General features: G+C 36.5%; 1 protein-coding gene across 1 annotated transcript in view; it reads right to left on the minus strand.

The window, feature by feature from the left end:
- Positions 1-19770: 19770 nt before the first annotated feature.
- Positions 19771-20115, minus strand: part of LOC136042423 (bifunctional glutamate/proline--tRNA ligase-like) — a gene marked incomplete at its 5' end in the record, with an annotated part of 53217 nt that continues 52872 nt past the window's right edge. Inside the window, one exon of the mRNA XM_065727398.1 lies at positions 19771-20115. This exon is cut by the window's right edge and continues 1377 nt beyond it.

Raw genomic sequence — 20115 nt, forward strand, 5'->3', positions numbered from 1 at the left:
AGCAACAGGGCCCTTGACTGATACCTAGTGCTTTGCTCAATCTTTGACAAAATTTTTTAAGGCCTACTACCGCTCTATCTTGATAGGTCCATAGAACTTGCTTGCTTGCTTTTTTTTTTTTTTTTTTTTTTTTTTTTTTTTTTTTTTTTTTTTTTTTTTTTTTTTTACTGAACTAAGTATTTACAGTATACATTTAAATATAATACTCTTCTGATCTTGTCAAGTGCCTGACAAAAGGCTCTTTAGAAGGGCAGTCCAGTAGACGTGAAACAAATATATCCTCATTCAAAATTTGATTCAATCCAAATTTCAATTTTCAACCCATCAACTAACAGTGGTCCCCCAATTACCTAAAAAAATCACATAATACCAATCTATTAGCTTTATACAAGTTCATAATTTTTCCTTTTTCCATTTCAAACAGCATAATTAGTTAAGGCCTTTTCATTGTAGTTGCCCTGAAAAATTAAAAAAGTATACCAGCTTTGCCTGAAAAACTTTATTGAAGACACGGCTGAATGTAAAAATTGCTTTTGCTTTTGATATTTATTCTGCTTTTCTACTGGCTGCAAACTACCACGTTTTCTTATCATGCTGTCGATAAATGAGTTTCTTAAATTGAAATTGCTGGAACTCAAATAAGGAGAAATAATATGTAAAAATATCGTACAGATATGTAAGTTTCTGAATCGTCTCTATTTGACAATACGAGAGAATAAGGACACGGAAAAAAAAACGAAGCTATCCACAGTAAAAAAGAAAATAATTATTTTGCAAAAAAAAATCTTATTTGAGCCATGATTTCAATGAGGCTTTTTCAGCAAAAGACTTCGCGCTTCTGATTTTTTTTTTGATTTTTTTTTCTTAGCAACTAAGCGGATTTGAAAATTGTTTCCACTCAACCAATTTTGCCTAAGAAAGCTATAATAAAGAAAGGTCAGTACTTGGAATTCGATTTTTTTTTTCTTTTGTTGTCCTGTTGCCTTGCATTGTCTTGCTTTGCCTGCTTGGTCTCCGAACTTATTTAAGAAAACGCTTTAGTATGTTACTTTAAAAATCTAACCAAAAATACTACTCGAACCTTATTAGAAACTATATAGGATTAATCAAAATATAGCTCATGCTTTGTATACAAAATATTTTGTTGCTAAACTCTAATTTAGCTCAGGTTCGTTTTGACGGAAATTGGCATTAGGGCATTGTCAATAGTCCTTATCGAATTTACTTGGTATGGCACTTGGTCGTTTTCCCGATTTGACCATCTGGGGGGGGGGGAGTGAGGGCCCGGTTAATTCACAAAACATAGAAAAAATGAAATATTTTTAGCTTATGAGCGGGTGATTGGATCTTAATGAAATTTGATGTTTGGAATGATGTTGTGTCTCAGAGCTCTTATTTTAAATCCCAACCGGATCTGATGACATTGGGGGGAGTTGGAGGGGGGAAACCTAAAGTCTGGGTTTGGCTACTTTAGGCACTTCCAGGTAAGCTAGGACGATGAAATTTGGCAAGCGTATCAGGGACCGGACCAGATTAAATTAGAAATAGTCGTTTTCCCGATTTGATCATCAATAGAAAAAATTAAGTATTTTTAACTTATGAACGGGTGATTGGATCTTAATGAAATTTGATGTTTTGAATGATATTGTGTCTCAGAGCTCTCATTTTAAATCCCGACCGTATCTGATGACATTGGAGGGAGTTGGAGGGGTGAAACCTAAAATCTTGGAAAACACTTAGAGTGGAGGGATCAGGATGAAACTTGATGGGAAAAATAAGCGCAAGTCCCAGATACACGATTGACATAGTCGATACTTATTCGCTCTCTTTGGTGTAGTTGGGTGGGGGAAGTAATTCTTAAAAATTAGAAAAAATGAGGTATTTTCAACTTACGAATGGGTGATCGGATCTCAATGAAATTTGATGTTTAGAAGGATATCGTGTCTTAGAGCTCTTATTTTAAATGCTGAACAGATCAGGTGACATTGGGGGGGGGAGTTGGGAGGGGGAAACCTTAAACTTGGAAGACACTTAGAGTGGAGGGATCGGGATGAAACATGGTGGGAAAAATAAACACAAGTCCTAGATAGATGATTGACATAAACGGAACGGATCCGCTCTCTTTGGGGTAGTTGAGTTTTTCTTCAAAAGAAACACTCAAAGTTGACAAAATGCATTGAAACTGCAATTCGGGTTGCATTGAAACGGTCCGATTATGTCAGTCACGTGTCTTAGACAGGTTTTTATTCTTCCCATCCAGTTTCATCCTGATATCACCGCCTTAAGTATTTTCTAAGGTTTCCGGTTCCCCTAAACTGCCCCTCCCCCTAATTACGCTGGTTCCGGTTGAGATTTAAAATAAGAGATCTGAGTCACTTCTAAATATGAAGTTTCATGAAGATCCGATCACTCCTTCGTAAGTTAAAAATACGTCATTTTTTCTAATTTTTCAGAATCAACTCCCCCCCCCCAATAGAGCGGATCCGTTCTAATTTTGTAAATCACGTATCTAAGACTTCTGCTTATTTTTCCCACCAAGTTTCATCCCGATCCCTCCTATCTAAGCGTTTTCCATGATTTTAGGCTCCGCCAATGTCACCAGATCCGGTCAGGACTTACAATAAGAGCTTTGAGACACGATATCCTTTTAAATATCAAATGTCACTGAGATCCGATCACCTGTTCGTAAGTTAAAAATACCTCATTTTTTCTAATTTTTCAGAACTAACCCCCCCCCCCCCAACTACACTAAAGAAAGAAAACCCGTTCCGGTTATGTCAATTATGTATCTAGGACTTTTGCTTATTTTTACCACCAAGTTTCATCCCGGTCCCTCCAATCTAAATGTTTTCCAAGTTTTAGGTTTCCCCCTCCCAACTCCTCCCCCCACATCACCAGATCCGGACTGGATTTAAAATAAGGGCTCTGACACACTATATTCTTCTAAATATCAAATTTCATTGAGATCCGAGATCATTGAGATCCCGAAAATACTTCATTTTTTCCAATTCTTCAGAATTACCCCCCCCCCAACTACCCCAAAGAGAGCGGATCCGTTACGGTTATGTCAATCATGTATCTAGGACTTGTGCTTATTTTTCTCACCAAGTTTCATCCCGATCCCTCCACTCTAAGTGTTTTACAAGTTTTAGGTTTCCCCCTCCCAACTCCTCCCCCAATGTCACCAGATCTATTCAGGATTTAAAATAAGAGCTCTGAGACACGATATCCTTCTAAATACCAAATTTCTTTGAGATCCTATCACCTGTTCGTAAGTTAAAAATACCTCATTTTTTCTAATTCTTCAGAATTACCCCCCCCCCCAACTACCCCAAAGAGAGCGGATCCGTTACGGTTATGTCAATCATGTATCTAAGACTTGAGCTTATTTTTCCCACCAAGTTTCATCCCGATCCCTCCACTCTAAGTGTCTTCCAAGTTTAAGGTTTCCCCCTCCCAACTCCCCCCCAATGTCACCTGATCTGTTCAGCATTTAAAATAAGAGCTCTGAGACACGATATCCTTCTAAATATTACATTTCATTGAAATCCGATCACCAGTTCGTAAGTTAAAAATACTTCAATTTTTCTATTTTCTCCGAATTAACGGGCCCCCCACTCCCTTCCCCAGATGGTCAAATCGGGAAAAAGACTATTTGTAATTTAATCTGGTCCGGTCCCTGATACGCCTGCCAAATTTCATCGTCCTAGATTACCTGGAAGCGCCTAAAGTAGTAAAACCGGGACCAACAGACCGATAGAATTTGCGATTGCTATATGTCACTTGGTTAATGCCAAGTGCCATAAAAAAAAAGTTTGGGAATATCTGTTTTAGACAGCCAGTGACTTTTGCTTGCACTATTTGTCAAGACACTTTATATTAGCAGTGATGCAATCAGCAGCAAAATAGATAACATAAGCTTCAATAGTGAAATAAATAATATAAACTGAAACAGCAAAAAGACAATATAAAAATATTCGAATAAGGAAATACAGTAGTGACTTGGACTTAAAGAAAAAGACATTGTAGAGTTTAATAGTAAGATGATACATATGCGTATCTGCGAGTGCTGAAGGCAAGAGCCAGTGTTTTCATTTGATTTAATACAGATTAGTAGGGGAAAGATACGGAAAAAAATGGTCGAACCAGGAAAAAATTGGTACAGAAATTATTTTTGCCCCACTGTGTTCAGAAAAGAGAGCTCTACAGCATATCAAAAATCTAAATCTCCATCCTGTTGCGAAATTCCCTTTTTTTCACGTTTTTTGCGCCTATATTTTAGATATTTCCAGAATCCGAGAATGAGGAACCGTGAAAAGAAAAGTAGTTTATTGATGGTTTCCCTTTTAAGAAACGATTGTTTTTGTGCTCTTTTATTAGACAGAAACATCACGTTTAATCATTTAATTCTTTTTTATGTTTTGTTTTTGTATGAAGTAAAAAAAAAAAAAAAAAAATCAAGCGACACACGATCACGGGGTATTTTTCGAAGAGGAGCACGAATTTTTCGGTTCAGAATAAGGGTCTTCGTTGTAATATTCACCGACAGCTCACTTATTCCCAGTTCTCTTTTTTAGATGGCTGAGACCGCAGTTTTATGTCCCCTTTGTGAACGTTCAATAGACACCTCAGAATCGTCGGTACTGGCAGAAAAAGGAGCTACGGCGATCAATGAAGCTAGCAAAACGAGAGGTACCAGCATCTCTGTCGAGGCAGGGAACCAAGTCCATGTTGCTTGCAGAAAGACTTTCACAAACAAAATATACCTGTCGAAAATTGAGAATGAGAAACGACGAACCTTGCAAGAAAAGACGGAAGCAGAAAAAGTGGTACTCCGATCACGGACTCCAAGTTTCAACTTCCAAGAGTGTTGCTTTTTCTGCACTACAAGGATAAATCTCCACACTACCCACAGAAAAGGACACGAGTGGTACAAGGTTCGGACTAAAGACTTTGAAGAGAGTATAAAGGCAGTGTGAAAAGGCCGTGATGATGATTGGTCAAATAACGTTTTCCGCCGAATATGTGCAGTGTCAGACCTGCACGCAGTTGACGCCATTTATCACGCAGCCTGTTCTTCTATGTTTCGATTAAATAAGAGCCTTCCAGCCAGATTTGCGACGCAAGAACTTTTTGGAATACTCGAAGATACTGAGCCAGATAAAAAACGTCCAAAAAGGGGGAGGCCAGGTCACGATGAAAGATATCAGGCGTTTTTGAAGCTGGCTACTTTTTTCAAAGAAAATGACGAAGAACAGTATACAGTCAGTGAACTTGTTGTTAAAATGGGAGAGCTTTTGAATGGGATGGACCTTGAACCGTACTTGAAAGAGCAAGCTTCTGGAATATTTCAGTGACCAGCTAGTATTTGCAACTATTGACGGTAAAGCTGACGTGGTGACATTCAAAGAAAAAGCATCAGCGATACTCCAGAATTTTTATTACTTGGACAAAACCGATAACGAAGAGAGTGAGAAAATCAAGCTTATTAGAGCAGCAGCAAAGATTATCAAAAGTGATATCAAAGGACTGCCAGCACAGAAGGAATCATATATGACCGCAAAGCAGATTTCTTATGGAGAACAGCTGGAAGGCTCTTTAACTGATAGCCTAATGGTGTTCTTAGATGAAATATTCGTTGGAACCAAAGTGCTTGCCATCTTCAATTCCATCGTTCAAGCAGCTCGCCCGCGTGCCCTCATTTGTCCACTGCAACTAGGCTTAGCAGTGCAACTGGATCACCATTTCAAGTCCAGATTTCTTATTGACACTTTACACAGCCATGGATTCTGCTCCTCCTATGCTGAAGTCCAGAATTTTAAACGCTGTGCATCAGTCCATGATGAATCTAGCCTTGCAGGAGTTACCTCCGCACATGCTGTGCAGCATGTAGCTGATGATGCAGATCACGATGTTTGCACGATGGACGGAAGAAACACTTTCCATGGGATGGCCCTGCTAGCAACAGTCGCGCCTCCTCTCATTAACAGCCGATCGTCCATTCCGAGAGTTGAAGTTTCATTAGATGAAGTAGCCCAAAAAGGAAAAATTTCCATCTACCCTTACCCATAAATACCCCTCTACCCTTTTCGATCAGATTCGCGTTCCGGGCGTTTATATTTCTCACCTGAAGCTAAGTTTGGCGGTACTAGTTCAGATTGGGATATTAGTGAGATGAAGCAGAAGCTAGGAACAGATGTCAGCAATCTGATACCGTTCTGTCATGCCGTGCTAGGTTGTGACACAACCTCTCACTTTTACGGAATAGGAAAGGCCAAAGCCGTTCAGCTGCTACTTTCCAACAAGAGTTTCAGGGACAGCGCTGCTATATTTGGCGATAAGCTCGCATCGCTTGACGATATTGTGGCAGCAGGAGAGCGAGCATTGTTGATACTGTACGGTTGCCCTGATATTTCGAACCTGGACACTGCCAGAAAGCTAATCTTTCACAGAAAAGTGAGCACTGCCACCACTTTCGTGCATCCACAAGAACTGCCAGCGACTCAGGCAGCAGCGAAGTACCACTCGCTACGTGTCTACTGCCAAGTTCAAATCTGGCTCGGGAACCCAGTAGACCCTTTACGCCTGGGATGGAAACTGCAGGATAACGAAGTTTTTGCGCCAATAAAAACAGATCTCCCTGCCGCTTCGTCTCAACTGCTGAAAATTATCAAATGCTCGTGTCGTATTGACGGCTGTGATAGTGAAAAGTGTACCTGTAAGAAAAACGGACTTGAGTGTACTATAGCCTGCCGTACCTGTAAGGGAAGCTCGTGCAACAATTCGAAGTTTCAAGAAGAAGAACTTAGTGAAGAAGAATAACAGTTAACTGTGATAATGAAAATCTAGTTCCTATATTTTGATGATGTGCAATTTTTATATATTTGAAAAATAAGATAAAAGCTTTTCTCTGAACACATTAAGTTAGAACCTACCTTGTCTCATGGTGTTTGGCGCTGAGGTGTTTCGTCATTCCTGTTTATTGTTGTTTAGTCTTTTGTTTTTCTAAGCCTTTCGTTTACATAGCCAAATAGACTACAACGCTGGTAAGAGTTTTTTTTCCCCAAAGACACAGTTTTTTTCCCCATTTTTTTTTTTGCTGATAAATATTTTTCTTTTGGTCAGGTAACGAAATGAGTATCAGAAATGAATTCAGAGCCAAAAGCTGATCTAAAAAGATGTGTAAAACATTCTAGTTTACGTTTTTAATTTTTTTCCCGGTTTTTGAGAAAATAAATAAAAAAAACATTAAAAAAAAGCAATTTCGCATCGAGCTAGAGATTTAGATTTTTGATATGTTGTTAAGCATTTTTTTTTTCCGGTCCGGATGGTGAAGAAACCATTTCTGTACCAATTTTTTCCTGGTCAAAACTTATTTTTCTCCTACTATAAGTATTTCATAGTTCTACAAATGTGTTTTAGTTATTAGCCGGTTCTTTGTTTCCTTGTTGGTCCTCTGCTGCTTCTGTAAAATTGCATATTATCTATCTGGGTTGAAGTCAATAACCTCTTTTTTTTATTTTTTTTTTTAAGAGAGAAAAGGTCTTAACGCCTCACAACGTTTATTTTGAAGTCCATGTTTTAAAAATAGTCTCATGAGGCGTAGCTTCTTTTCGGGGGGGGGGGGGCAACTGTACTCACCACTCTGAAAAACAAATCGGATATCCATTGATTCGAAAACACTGTCAAACTTGTAAACACTAAGGGTGAAGCTTCTCATCAAATTGATTTCATATAACAAGAGGTAGTAGTATGTACAGGGTTGCCATAACGGCTGTTATTAAAGTAATAAAATTTGTCAATTTTGCGTGCTAATCAGTAATTTTTGGTGCTACAGTAAAAAATATTTTGCGCGTGTTGAGGTACGAAGATATGCGGACGTTTCTGTTTATATTTGGACATTTCAGAATAACCAATAAAAAAGAATTTCAAAAAAGTAAAAGAAAATTAAAAATAATGATAAGTATGTAAGGAAACAGAAACAAATTATTGTGTAAGTTATATGAAATTTTCAGATCAATCTAAAAACGGAGTTGGATTGAAATAATTACCTCTTAAGGAGGTTTTCATCGCTTTTCTCCCGCATAAGCAATGCCAAGTATTATCGCCTTGCCTCAAAAAAGTTTAATTTTTATGCTTGAACATGAATATTAGAATCATGAATGGGATTGAATTAAGATGTACATCCTTGTCAAAGGTATTGCAGCAGAACAATAGTAAAGGGAAAAGTGAAATTGGTATAGTTTTTTTTCCAGTCTATTTCATTTGGAAATAATTGTAGAAACTTTGGAAGGGCCTCATTCGACTAGATACTGAAATTCTAAATAATTAGGGACTGCAGCTATTATAGCTTGCGATTGAGACTCCTTTGCAAGTGTGGCTTCTTGTGATTATGACTATTTGTGACTGCACATGCTACTACTTTCTACTGCAACAATGACTGATTGCGACTTTTACTACTTGTAATTGCAATTACTTATGACTTCCACTATTTATGTCTTTGCCACTATGTACGACTTGGCTGATTTTCACCGTGGTTACCATTACCTGAAGTTGCAACAGTTACTAATTTGATTGAGACAGCAACAACAATTGACTGAGTATGGAACTGATTGTGACCGAGGCTACAACTGCCCCCTCCTCAACACCACGCTCTTTACGCTAAAGTTCTTTAGTATTTAAAAAAATCTTATTGTTCTAATTTAAAAAGCCTTGTATTTCAGGAGTCATTCTTAACGAATTGGGACACAATTCTGACTTTAGCCTATAGAGCGAGTTGTTAAAGAGGAGCAACCCCCCTTATATAAGTAATAATTTCTGCTTATTTTAAGTTTTAATGTTGCTCCTTCTTTTCAATACAAAAAAAAATGTATTTTTCATTTAATTTCTGATCGCTTTATAAATAATGCCGGGAAATCGATCTCCACTTCTATGGAAACATCCCACCTAACCATGGGTATATTCTCTATACAATTCAATCCTGTGATAATTTACCACAAAAAATATTGCCTTTTACATCTTCTTGCTTAAAATTGAGTTGGCAAAAATAAAACAAGACAAAAAAAGCGTTTCAGCCTTTCAGCTATGCTGAACGAAAAGGATATCTCAAAATACAACATCACAAAATAGGATGTCACTTAAAAAAGGCACTAGAACTTTCGATTTTCGTTGGAATTATCCCTCTCTCGATATTCTAGGACCACTAGGTCGACAAAGTCCCCCTGGGAGAAAAAAATTAACAAGCTGCCGTAACCTTCTTCTGGCAAAAAAGTATTTAAACCTCAGAGATCAGAGAATCTGACTGGATCAAGTCTGTTGATCAACATTAATTTAGATTGAGACACCGGAGTCAGTGGCACTAATTGTTTTCAATCCTAAAGAATCAATTTTTTCTCTTATCCGTATCCCATGTTTCGTGCCTATTTTCCGGGGATAGATTCGCAAAATGGTTTTAGAATCACCCCCCCCCCTCACTTGAAGCTTCAAAGTAACTGGAAGTACAGGAGGTTCAGTATTTTCCAATTACACAAAAGTGTTTTTCAGTTATTTGGAGCAGGCTTTATTGATCAAGTTTAGGTCAGAGTGTCCCACCACATTAGGTCGCACTAGTAGTTTCCGATTCTATTAGACTTTTATTAAAGGCAAAGTCCTCTCTACTATTGGTTTCTTATTCTCCTATGCAAGGGCATATCCAGGAGGCAGTTTCAAGGATAAATGCCCCACCCATAAGGTTAACCGTCATTATAACTACACGAGCGAAGCACTAAACATAACAACGAGAGAGCTAATTTTCGTTGGCGCCCCTTCCAAACTCTAATTCGTTGTACCCCTTGTCGATCTACCCCTTTTTATGGCACTTGGGATTAACCAACTTGGTATTAATTCGGAAAAAATAGAAAAAATGAAGTATTTTTAACTTACGAACGGTAGGTCAGATCTTAATGAAATTTGATGCTTGGAAGGATATTGTGTCTCAGAGCTGTTATTTTAAATCTTGACTGGATCTGGCGACATTGGGGGAGTTGGGAGGGGGAAACTTAAAATCTTGGAAAACACTTAGAGTGGAGGCATTGGGATGAAACTTGGTGGGGAAAATAAGCGCAAGCCCTAGATACATGATTGACATAACCGGAACAGATCCGATCTCTTTGGGGTAGTTGGGGGGGGGGTTAATTCTGAAAAATTAGAAAAAATGAGGTATTTTTAACTTACGAACGGGTGATCGGATCTCAATGAAATTTGACATTTAGAAGGATATTTTGTCTCGAAGCTCTTATTTTAAATCCCGACCGGATCTGGTGACATTGGAGGGAGTTTGAGGGGGAGGACCTAAAATCGTGGAAAACGCTTAGATTGGAGAGATCGGGATGAAACTTGGTGGGAAAAATAAATAGAAGTCTTAGATACGTGGTTGACATAATTGGAATTGATCCGCGCTATAGGGGGGGGGGGGGTAATTCCGAAAAATTAGAAAAAATGACGCATTTTTAACTTACGAAGGAGTGATCGGATCTTCTTGAAACTTCATATTTAGAATGACCTCGTAACTCAGATCTCTTATTTTAAATCTCAACCAGATCCAGCGTAATTGGGGGGGGGGACTGGAAATCTTAGAAAATACTTAAAGCGGAGGGATCAGGATGAAACTGGATGGGAAAAATAAAACCTGTCTAAGATACGTGACTGACATAACCGGACCGGATCTGCTCTCTTTGGTGGAGTTGGGAGGGGGGTTATTCGGAAAAATGAGGTATTTGTAACTTACGGAAGGGTGACCAGATCTTAATGAAATTTGATATTTAGAAGGATCTTGTGCTTTAAAGCTCTAATTTTAAACTCTGACCAGATCCTGTGACATTGGGGGGAGTTGGAGGGGGAAACCGGAATTCTTGGAAAACGTGAAAATTGTTTTTTTTTATCTTACGAATGGGTGATCGAATCTTAATGAAACTTGATATATATAGAAGGATCTTATGTCTAAGATGCTCTATTTTCGACTCGAATTGGATGCAGGGACATAGGGGGTTGGAAGAGGGAAACAGAAATCTTGGGAAACGCTGAGAGTGGAGAGATCGGGAAGAAACTTGACGGGAAGAATAAGCACTAGTTCTAGATACGTGATTGACATAATTGGAACGGATCCGTTATCTTTGGAGGAGCTTGGGGGGTGTTAATTTGGAAAAATTAGAAAAATTGAGGTATTTTTAACTTAAGAACTGGTGACCGGATCTTGGAAAACGCTTGGAGTGGAGGAATCGGAATGAAGCTTGGTGGATAGAATAAGCAAATGTCCTTGCTACGTGACTGACGTAAGCGTACTGGATTCACTCTCTTTGGGGGAATTGGGGGGAGGAGTTCAGTGATTTGGCGAGTTTGGTGCTTCTGGGCGTGCTGGGACGATGAAAATTGTTAGACGTGTCAGGGAGCTGCACAAATTGACCTGATGAAGTCGTTTTTCCAGATTCGGTCATCTGGGTGACTAAAGGGAGAAGAAAAGCTAGAAAAAATGAGGTATTTATAACTTACGAGTGGGTGATCGGATCTTAATGAATTTTGATATTTAGAAGGACATCGTGACTCAGAGCTCTTATATTAAATCCTGACCGGTATTAAGCCTCTTATTTTCCTTTTAAATCAATCTTTTGATTCTTAGAATTTTGTTAGAGCTCATACCTTAAGAGCTCTTGGCTCTTAGCTCTTAGCTCTTCTTGCCTCGTCACAAGTGTTAAGAGCGTCACAAGTGCTTAGCTTGTTACAAGAGATAAGAGCCATATGGGATCTTAGCTCTTGTTTTTGCGGTTATACCACCCTTCTATCTATCTTCTAGTTATATGCCCTTTTATTTCTAGAAAGAGAAGTTAACTCTTTCTTTAATTATAAGAATGGAAAGAATTATTAAGCTTCGTCCGAAACAGTCGAATTGGTCCGAACATAAAAAGGAAAACTGTGTCGTCGTTCTCGTTTATTCGACAATTATTTCTGAATTTAGCAAAATGATTATCCATATGCAAATTTTTTGGCAAAGGTGAAAAGCATGGTTCAAACGGTATGGCGAATACTGAAAGGGCAAACAAAAGGAATATGTCGAATTTTATTGAAATACCAGCAGGGGTATATGCTACAACGAAGCAGGTGGTGGCTGCTCTTTCCATATTTAGTTTGCTTTTGAACAAATGCAATAAAAAATAGGAGCCAAGAGCACATATGGCACTTTTGACGAGGTCAGAACCTAAAATTAGACTCGGTGCTAGAGTTATCGATTTCGCTGTTCTTCGTTTATTGGTAAGTATTACAAAGATAAAATTGCAAATAGAGTGTTCGTATAGTCTCTTCTTGTTCAGTATTTTAACGTTTGTCCCATCAATTTTTATCTCGATCTCTTCACTCTAAGCGTTTTCCAAGTTTTCCGGTCTTCCCCTCCCGCCCCCCCCAATGTCTCTGCTTCCGTTCAGGATATAAAATTTGAGGTCTGAGACACGAGTTCCCTCTAAGTATCAAATTTAATTCAGATTCGATAACCCTTTGGTAAGTTAAAAATAAATTATTTTTTCTAATTTTTCCGAATCAACCGTCCTTCCAATCACCCCCAGATGGTCAAATCAGGGAAGCGACTCTTTCTAATTTAATTTGGTCTGGTCCCTGATATGCCTACCAGCTTTCATTGTCCTAGCTTATCTGGAAGTAAACGAACTAGCAAAACTGGGACCGACAGACAGACGGACAGAAATTGCGATCGCTATATGTCACTTGGTAAATACCAAGTGCCATAAAAAAATGTGTTCGTGATTTTGGGTGCATTCCTGGTTTTTCAATAGGTTACCAAACACTAACTTTTTCACTCTAATGGTTGTTCTGTAAGAGTCGGAACGACAGAAAACTAGCCATGAATTTATTTTTGTAGTAACTTTTACTAGATAAGATTTACCGCCATCTTTAGTAAAGTAAGTATTCATCATTATCATCATAGATTTCATCATTATATTGAAGCATATTGTGAATATTATCAGTGAAAAAGAGAGGGATAACAATTGAAACTCATAAATTTTATACCCTTATAAATTTAATATGCCCTTAGTTACTTCACAGACCTTAGTTGTCAACTTTAACGTCTGTACTTAATGTAAATTTACTACGGTTTACAACCTTGATCAGGGGGAATAGACAGGTAGTGTTGGGGGAGGTTTACCAACACAACTTGGGCTCTATTTTAATGGATTTCACCCCTAGACCCCTGTATTGAGTCAAGACTTTTGACCTTCGGGGGAAAAATGTGCCCCTGAAATAAACTCTTGGATCCTCCCCTGGAATGTATTCTGAACCACTTTATATGTAACCTTCTTTAATCACTTATGTCTAGATTTGGTTAAGTTCTACTCTTTTTAGTGTTTTGGCTAATTTACATTGGCTTAACTAAGTTAGGGAAGTCAGGAGGGCGTTAAACACCTCCAAAATTGGTTCCGCCCATTACTGAATTTCATTCCCAGTGGGAAAATATATAAAATGAGAAGGTTGGTCCTTTAGGAGGGGACTTGCAGCCCACTTTAAATATTCTTTATACACCAAGCATGGTAGGCAAATTTAGAACATGGGTCTTTGCGGTAGAATCAATTGGAAAATATCATAAACAACAGAATCATCTTTCTATTTGTAATAAAAAAGAAGAATAGGGAATATAAAAAAAAATCGAAGAAAAAACTGTACAATGATAAATAGTTCGTCTACTTTAGGACTATAAGAATAGTAAAACAACTTTAGGGCTACAAGATAAAAAATAATCTTGGGCTACAAAACTTAGCGATACAAAATTGAATTACAATATACTTTTAATATATCACTTTACTTTTTTGCGCTTCAACGACTGCAGTAAACCGTTTGTTTGTACATTTTAACAATTTTCCTGCATCCGCTTTGTTTGAGTCCTTTTGCGTTAAATAATAAGTCCTAGTAGGCACGTAGTTTATATTTTTGATAATATATTTTCAATACAAGTATTAAAAATATACGGTGAATGAACTCCCCCTTGTCTTACACCGCAACGAACAGGGATATGACCAAAATAAGAATTACTTAATGACTTAAGGCGAAGGTAAGAATGGAAGTACCAAAAACGAAGCACGTAAATTACCGACGGATTTGTGCGTAGGAATAGGAAAAATTACGTTCTAGAAGACAAAAAAAAAGGTCAAAGAGTTAACCTGTAATAGCCAGAGCAATCTATGCCAAATGAAAAACATAATTCTTGTTTTTTTTTACTCATTTCCCTGGATATTTTGGGGAGCTGTTTCTTGGTAGCGGTAAAAGATCCAATTCGAATCTTTTTTTTTTGTTATAGGAGCTTCGAGACAGAGATAAAACAATGTTCCTGAAGTCTGCAAACTCTCTAATCATTCTCAAGAAAAAAAAAATCACATGCAAATTAGTATAAATAAAGACGCAGAATTAGATTGGGAAGTTTTTCTCATGAAAGTTTCAAGGTAAAAAAAGAAATATTCTTTTTAACCTACTAAATAGAAAAAAGAAAAATTAAACTGCCCCAATTCCGACAATAAAACTTTGATTATGTAAGGTTCGACACGTATAGAAAACAGAATTTTTTCCTGGAAACAAGAAATCGAAAATTCTTTATCTTCTCTAAATTTCTAATAATAATTCTCCAAATGTCAACCTGAAAATTCTGATTCCAAATTTTTCGAAAAGTTCTTCTTATAAAAGTTTCAAGATTGATAGATTTTTTCTAAAATTTTGTATTTATATAGAGTTCATGCCTAGAAGTAGACTGAACAAATCCAGTAATGTCATAGAAAAGGAAAAGGACAGAGTTTCCTGGAATGCTTCATTTGTCCATCTACTAGATGGAGTTATCAGATCTCTCGGAAGCCACTATCATTGTTCTGCTTTTGGGGCACCCTGATATAATTCTACCTGAGTGAGGAGTTGGGGATGAAATCCCAAAATTTTTGCCTTCAACGCATCTACGAGAAAGGCTGGTAGATGCATCTTAAGGGTGTGGGTCAAACCTTTTGAGGGAGTAGGAAGGAGGAATATAAATCCATTTCTTCAGAAAAATAAGGACAAAATAAGTAAAATTTGCCGGAAGTAACAGCTAGGATACCAGTTATGGCTTTTCTGTTTCGGACCTAATGAGTCCTTTGTGAAGGGTAAATAGTGACTACATCTATGTGAACAGGGTATCGGATCTCATTCAATCTTGGTTGGAATATGATGAAGTGTTCTATCTTTGCCTTTTGGTTGTGCAGATACGATTGTACGCATTGCTAAACCCGGTAAATTTTTTTTCGGGAGAATGGATTTTTGGTTGTCCCAAGAGGACAACTGTCCAACTTTTTTTTTTCATTTGGTTGTCTTTGGTGATGTTTGCTGTGATTTCCAAAGCTCTCTCCTGATGCCCTTGGCCAAAAAATTGGATTCATTTTAAACAACATTAAGTTGATATATTTAAATTAAATCCAATTAAAGTAAAATATTAGGTTAGTTGGCCCCTGTCTGTAAATATCAGATAAATCCTTTTTTGGATTAAAAGCAAGAAAATAGAAATTGGATTCATTGGGTATTTTTGATTGATTAAAATCCGATTAAGCAACAATGAATTTACTTTAAATTGAACTGAATTCAACTAAAATAATTAATGAGAAGTAAGGTCACTTATTATAAGTTTCAGATTGTTCCTGTTTTGGGTTAAAAGCAAGAAAAACTTGGATTGATTAGAAACGTTTTGTAACATATTTATATTTCAGAAGCTTGCAAATTTAATTTTTATTTATTTAGATCTTATTTTTCTTCGAGGGAAAACTAAGAAATTTATTGCATAAAAAATATTAGGGCTGGCAAAAATCTGATTTTTTTTATTCTGCGTATAAGGACTCAGCAGAATCAAATATGTTAACTCCTGTTCTAAAACATGTTTCATTTTTTTATACTTTATTTGGTCTGAAGTTTATCTGGCCATATATAGGCCACTATGATACGTTGCTTTTATTGACACTTTCAATAAGGTTTTATTGTTTCTTGAATCTTTAAAAAAGCTTTTCTTGATTCATTAGTTAGTGGCTTTTTCCTCCATTGTTTTTCTCACTTTGACCTTAAACTAGTTCAGTATAAATATAGAATATTTAGGTGACTTCCAAATCGTGAAAATTTCTCCGTTTTTGATTGGCTAATCCGATATACCAATATAGAAATTTTGAATCAAACTTGAGCTTCGAGCACTCTTGTATTTTAATACGTTAAGTGCGATTTTTTTTTATGATTGTTTTTATAAAGAAGGCGTTAACTTTAATTTTTTAGATTTTTTACAATGTTGAGGACTTTATTTTGGCATGGGATAACCTTTATGAAGTTTCCAACAAGTTCAAAGGTATAAAACCATTTATGCACGACTTAGTCGATATATCAGACAGGTTCTTCAGGACATGTTCTCGCTTCAATATTTATTTGTTGTTCACTCATATAAGCAGAGGAAAATGCATGATTTAAGGTGATACTTCTTATGACTTTGTATTTTTTTTACGATTACTTTGCAATTCTAGTATAATTCGTTTTTTTCGCTTTGATGATGAATCACCTCCCAAAACAATTTCCGTCGTCTGTACCTGCAATAAAACATCGGTTTGTCTTCGACATATCGGTATTTAATAGCGATATTCGAGGATGAAAAGAATTAAGAACAATAAATAGGTGCGCTTGATTGAAAATTTGACAAAGAGATGGCAACATAGCTGTGATTTTGAATATCGAAGTGCCTCAAGAAAATAGTGACAAAGCGTCATTATTCACTTAGTTCAATCACTTTGTGATTCTAATGTGTTACTTGATTTAGTAAATCACAAAACTTAGTGAGTCCATTGGTACTTAGTTTTTTGCAGGGGTGTTCTTACTGAACCCGTGGTAGGGGAATTTTGGTTTAATTTGAAAGGAAGTTGCCATAACTAGTGCCCTATTTAAGTAACAAAAGAGATCTTGCCTCAGTAAAGTGTGGTTCTCTGCAATTTTGTACCGCCAACCATCTATTTTTTTCCAAAGAATCCAAAATTACAGCGAATAGAAACTAATAGCCAATTGAATTTTTCATATTATAAGACCTTTTACTGGATATTTTGCCCCCCCCCCCCGGGCTTTGTAAAATCGATATTTTTCAATCGCCAAACAAGGAGATGATCTCTTTTTAAAGTTTATTTTGTATATTTTTAAAATCTAAAGACGAAAAAAAAAAATCCGAATTATGAAACTTTTTCTGATGCAATTAGAGAGCGAAGTTGAAACTTAATACAAAAAATGCACATTGCTTGACAGTTTATGAAAAATATATCTGGAAAACTAGTTCAAATAAACTGACTATTATTACCTGGATATTATTAAACTGAATGTTATTATGACTGATTATTACCATATATTTGTAGAGTTCTGAAAAACTATCACTTTTCTGAAAGCTGAGATTGCTTCTTATTTTTATAGATCTGCAAGCTAGTTGAGGAATTTTCTGCTATTAAACTTGTTTTGTTGTATCTGTTTTGTGTTTTCAGTGAAGTCGAAGTTCTATAAAATTCTAAAAATATAAGAAAATATCACGGGTCCGTCTATTTGAACCACTTTTTCAGATAAATGTTGCATAAACTAAAAATATTTTTTATTTGTTACATTCACACTTTAAAGAATAAATAGCAGTTTCTCAGTGGTATTCAGTTTGTGTTTTTCGAATAGTTTTAATTACAGGTCTATAGACTTCATAGGCCTTATAGGCGTGGCCTCCTCCTTTACCAGTTTCTGCTTCTGACTTCTTCACATCCAAAGGTTCCTCCCTTTCAATTCCCAAAATAATAGCATGGTCTCAATAGCATCTTCTCTCAAAAAGTATATCATAGCGTTGTCCCAGTCCATAAAAATAGAAATAATTAATTTTTGTTTTTTGTTTTTTAGAACGTTGGATATGCACTTTGGTTTTGAGCAGGAAGACTTGAAAAATATACAGAAGAAAAAATAAATATGGATTGTGCCAACTAGCATTTCCGTTTTATCGATTGATTTACACACTAAATCGATGTTTGGTAAAAAAAAAAAAAAAAAAAAAACTTACAGTTGCGGTAAAACTTAAGGTTACAGTGGCCAGTGAAACTTTGAGTGGCAAAACACGAGTTGACTTGCTGCCTAGAAACTTTTGAAATTGTTTATGGGAAGGGTTGAGCAATTTCTTACAATGATAACATGTGTTTTTATGAAGCTGCTATTTTCCAGGAAAAGGCAATGATTATTGTGTCTGTGGGAGAAAGGTTTGTTTAGAGACTAGTTACATGCAAAGATTAAACTGGATAACGGAACTTTGGATGGTTTATCTGATCAGGATTTTTTGGGTTAGCCGTCAGATGTTTTTTTGTTGTTGTGGTTGTTTTTATTTTTTTTGGGGGGGGGAGAGTACTCTATATCTTTTCTCTGAAAACCATAATTTTTTTTTATTTGTATATATCCTCATCCGCAAACGAGAGGGCATCCCTCACTTTTTTGAAAATAGATTAGAAAGTGTAAAACACTCTTTTAGTTGATAACTGAACTTTGGACTGGTTTATCTGATCAGGATTTTTTGGGGTGGCCGTCAGATGTTTTTTGTTATTCTTGTTTTTTTTTTTTTGGGGGGGGGGGGGCTTTCAAAAGGCATTCCTGACTTTTTTGGAAATAGATTAGAAAGTGTAAAGAACTCTTTTAGTTGATAACTGAACTTGGGACTGGTTTATCTGATCAGGATTTTTTTGGGGTGGCCGTCAGATGTTTTTTGTTATTCTTGTTTTGTTTTTTTTTTTGGGGGGGGGGGGGGGCTTTCAAAAGGCATTCCTGACTTTTTTGGAAATAGATTAGAAAGTGTAAAGAACTCTTTTAGTTGATAACTGAACTTGGGACTGGTTTATCTGATCAGGATTTTTTGGGGTGGCCGTCAGATATTTTGTTATTCTTTTTTTTTTGGGGGGGGGGGGCTTGCAAAAGGCATTCCTGACTTTTTTGAAAATAGATTAGAAAGTGCAAAACACTCTTTTAGTTGATACAATGAAGCAATAGATTTTAGGCTTTTACAGTGAGAGAAAGAGGCGAAACCCAAACTCTTGTTTGTGAGATTTTGGTTCGTTTCAAGCTTGATTTGCATGTTCAATTCAAGTTCCACTAGTCTTAGGATTTATTTATTCATTTATATTAGTACCTGTTGTATTTTTTTTTGCTGTGATCTATTCGTTTTGGGTTTTATTTATTTTTTAATAGTAATTTCTGGTCTTTTTTCGTCCGAGTTATTGTAGTTTAATATGGCTTTTACTTGACTTTAGAACTTCTTTTTCAATTTTTTTTTTTAACTAACTAAAACACCAATTTGTAAGCAATTGGCAATTTGTACTATTTACTGCTCCAGGGGCTTTGGGGGTCCTGCCATTTCAGAGGGGTATACTTTAACCCTTTCAATTATTCTGAACAAAATAACTATCTCAAAATTTTGATGGAAGTCTTGTAAGATTAAGAATGGGAGGGAGAGGTAGTAGAAAGGACATTTGAAGATGGTTCGACCCTCAGTCAATTCCATATCTTAAAAAAGGCCCTACTTTTCGAAGATATGAATCAATAAAAATAGAGCACTTGAGAGCGCTTCCAGGTCAGATGCATCGATGGGGTATCCAACCTCTTCTACCACCCCTCCCCAAATCCCTGTACACAGATGGGAACATTTCTATGTCTGAAAGACATGTCTATTTCAGCACTATTGAAAAAAAAAAGTAGCAATTACTGGTATCTGTATTTATTCAGCAGCCAAAATCAAATAGTAAATAAACAAGACTCAGGTTTATAAACGTCATGACCAAAGAAAATAGGAAACTGAACGATAATGGCTCTGGCCATAAAAATAATTAATAACTATTAGCAATACTTTGAATGCAGCGCATACTCGGCAGAAATAAATAATTTCTCAAAGAGATTCTTCGTCTTATGTTTCAGCAAAACGAAGGCTTTTAAGTCGAGACTATTCAGTCCATTTCCTTTTGATTCACTCTGTGAGCTACAGAATTGGTTACTTCTTATTTATCTAGAATATACTTAGGTTTCTTTCAGTAAATCTTTCGCTTAAGA

The sequence above is a fragment of the Artemia franciscana genome, unplaced genomic scaffold (genome assembly GCF_032884065.1).
Source record: "Artemia franciscana unplaced genomic scaffold, ASM3288406v1 Scaffold_1281, whole genome shotgun sequence".
NCBI classification, from domain to species: domain Eukaryota; kingdom Metazoa; phylum Arthropoda; class Branchiopoda; order Anostraca; family Artemiidae; genus Artemia; species Artemia franciscana.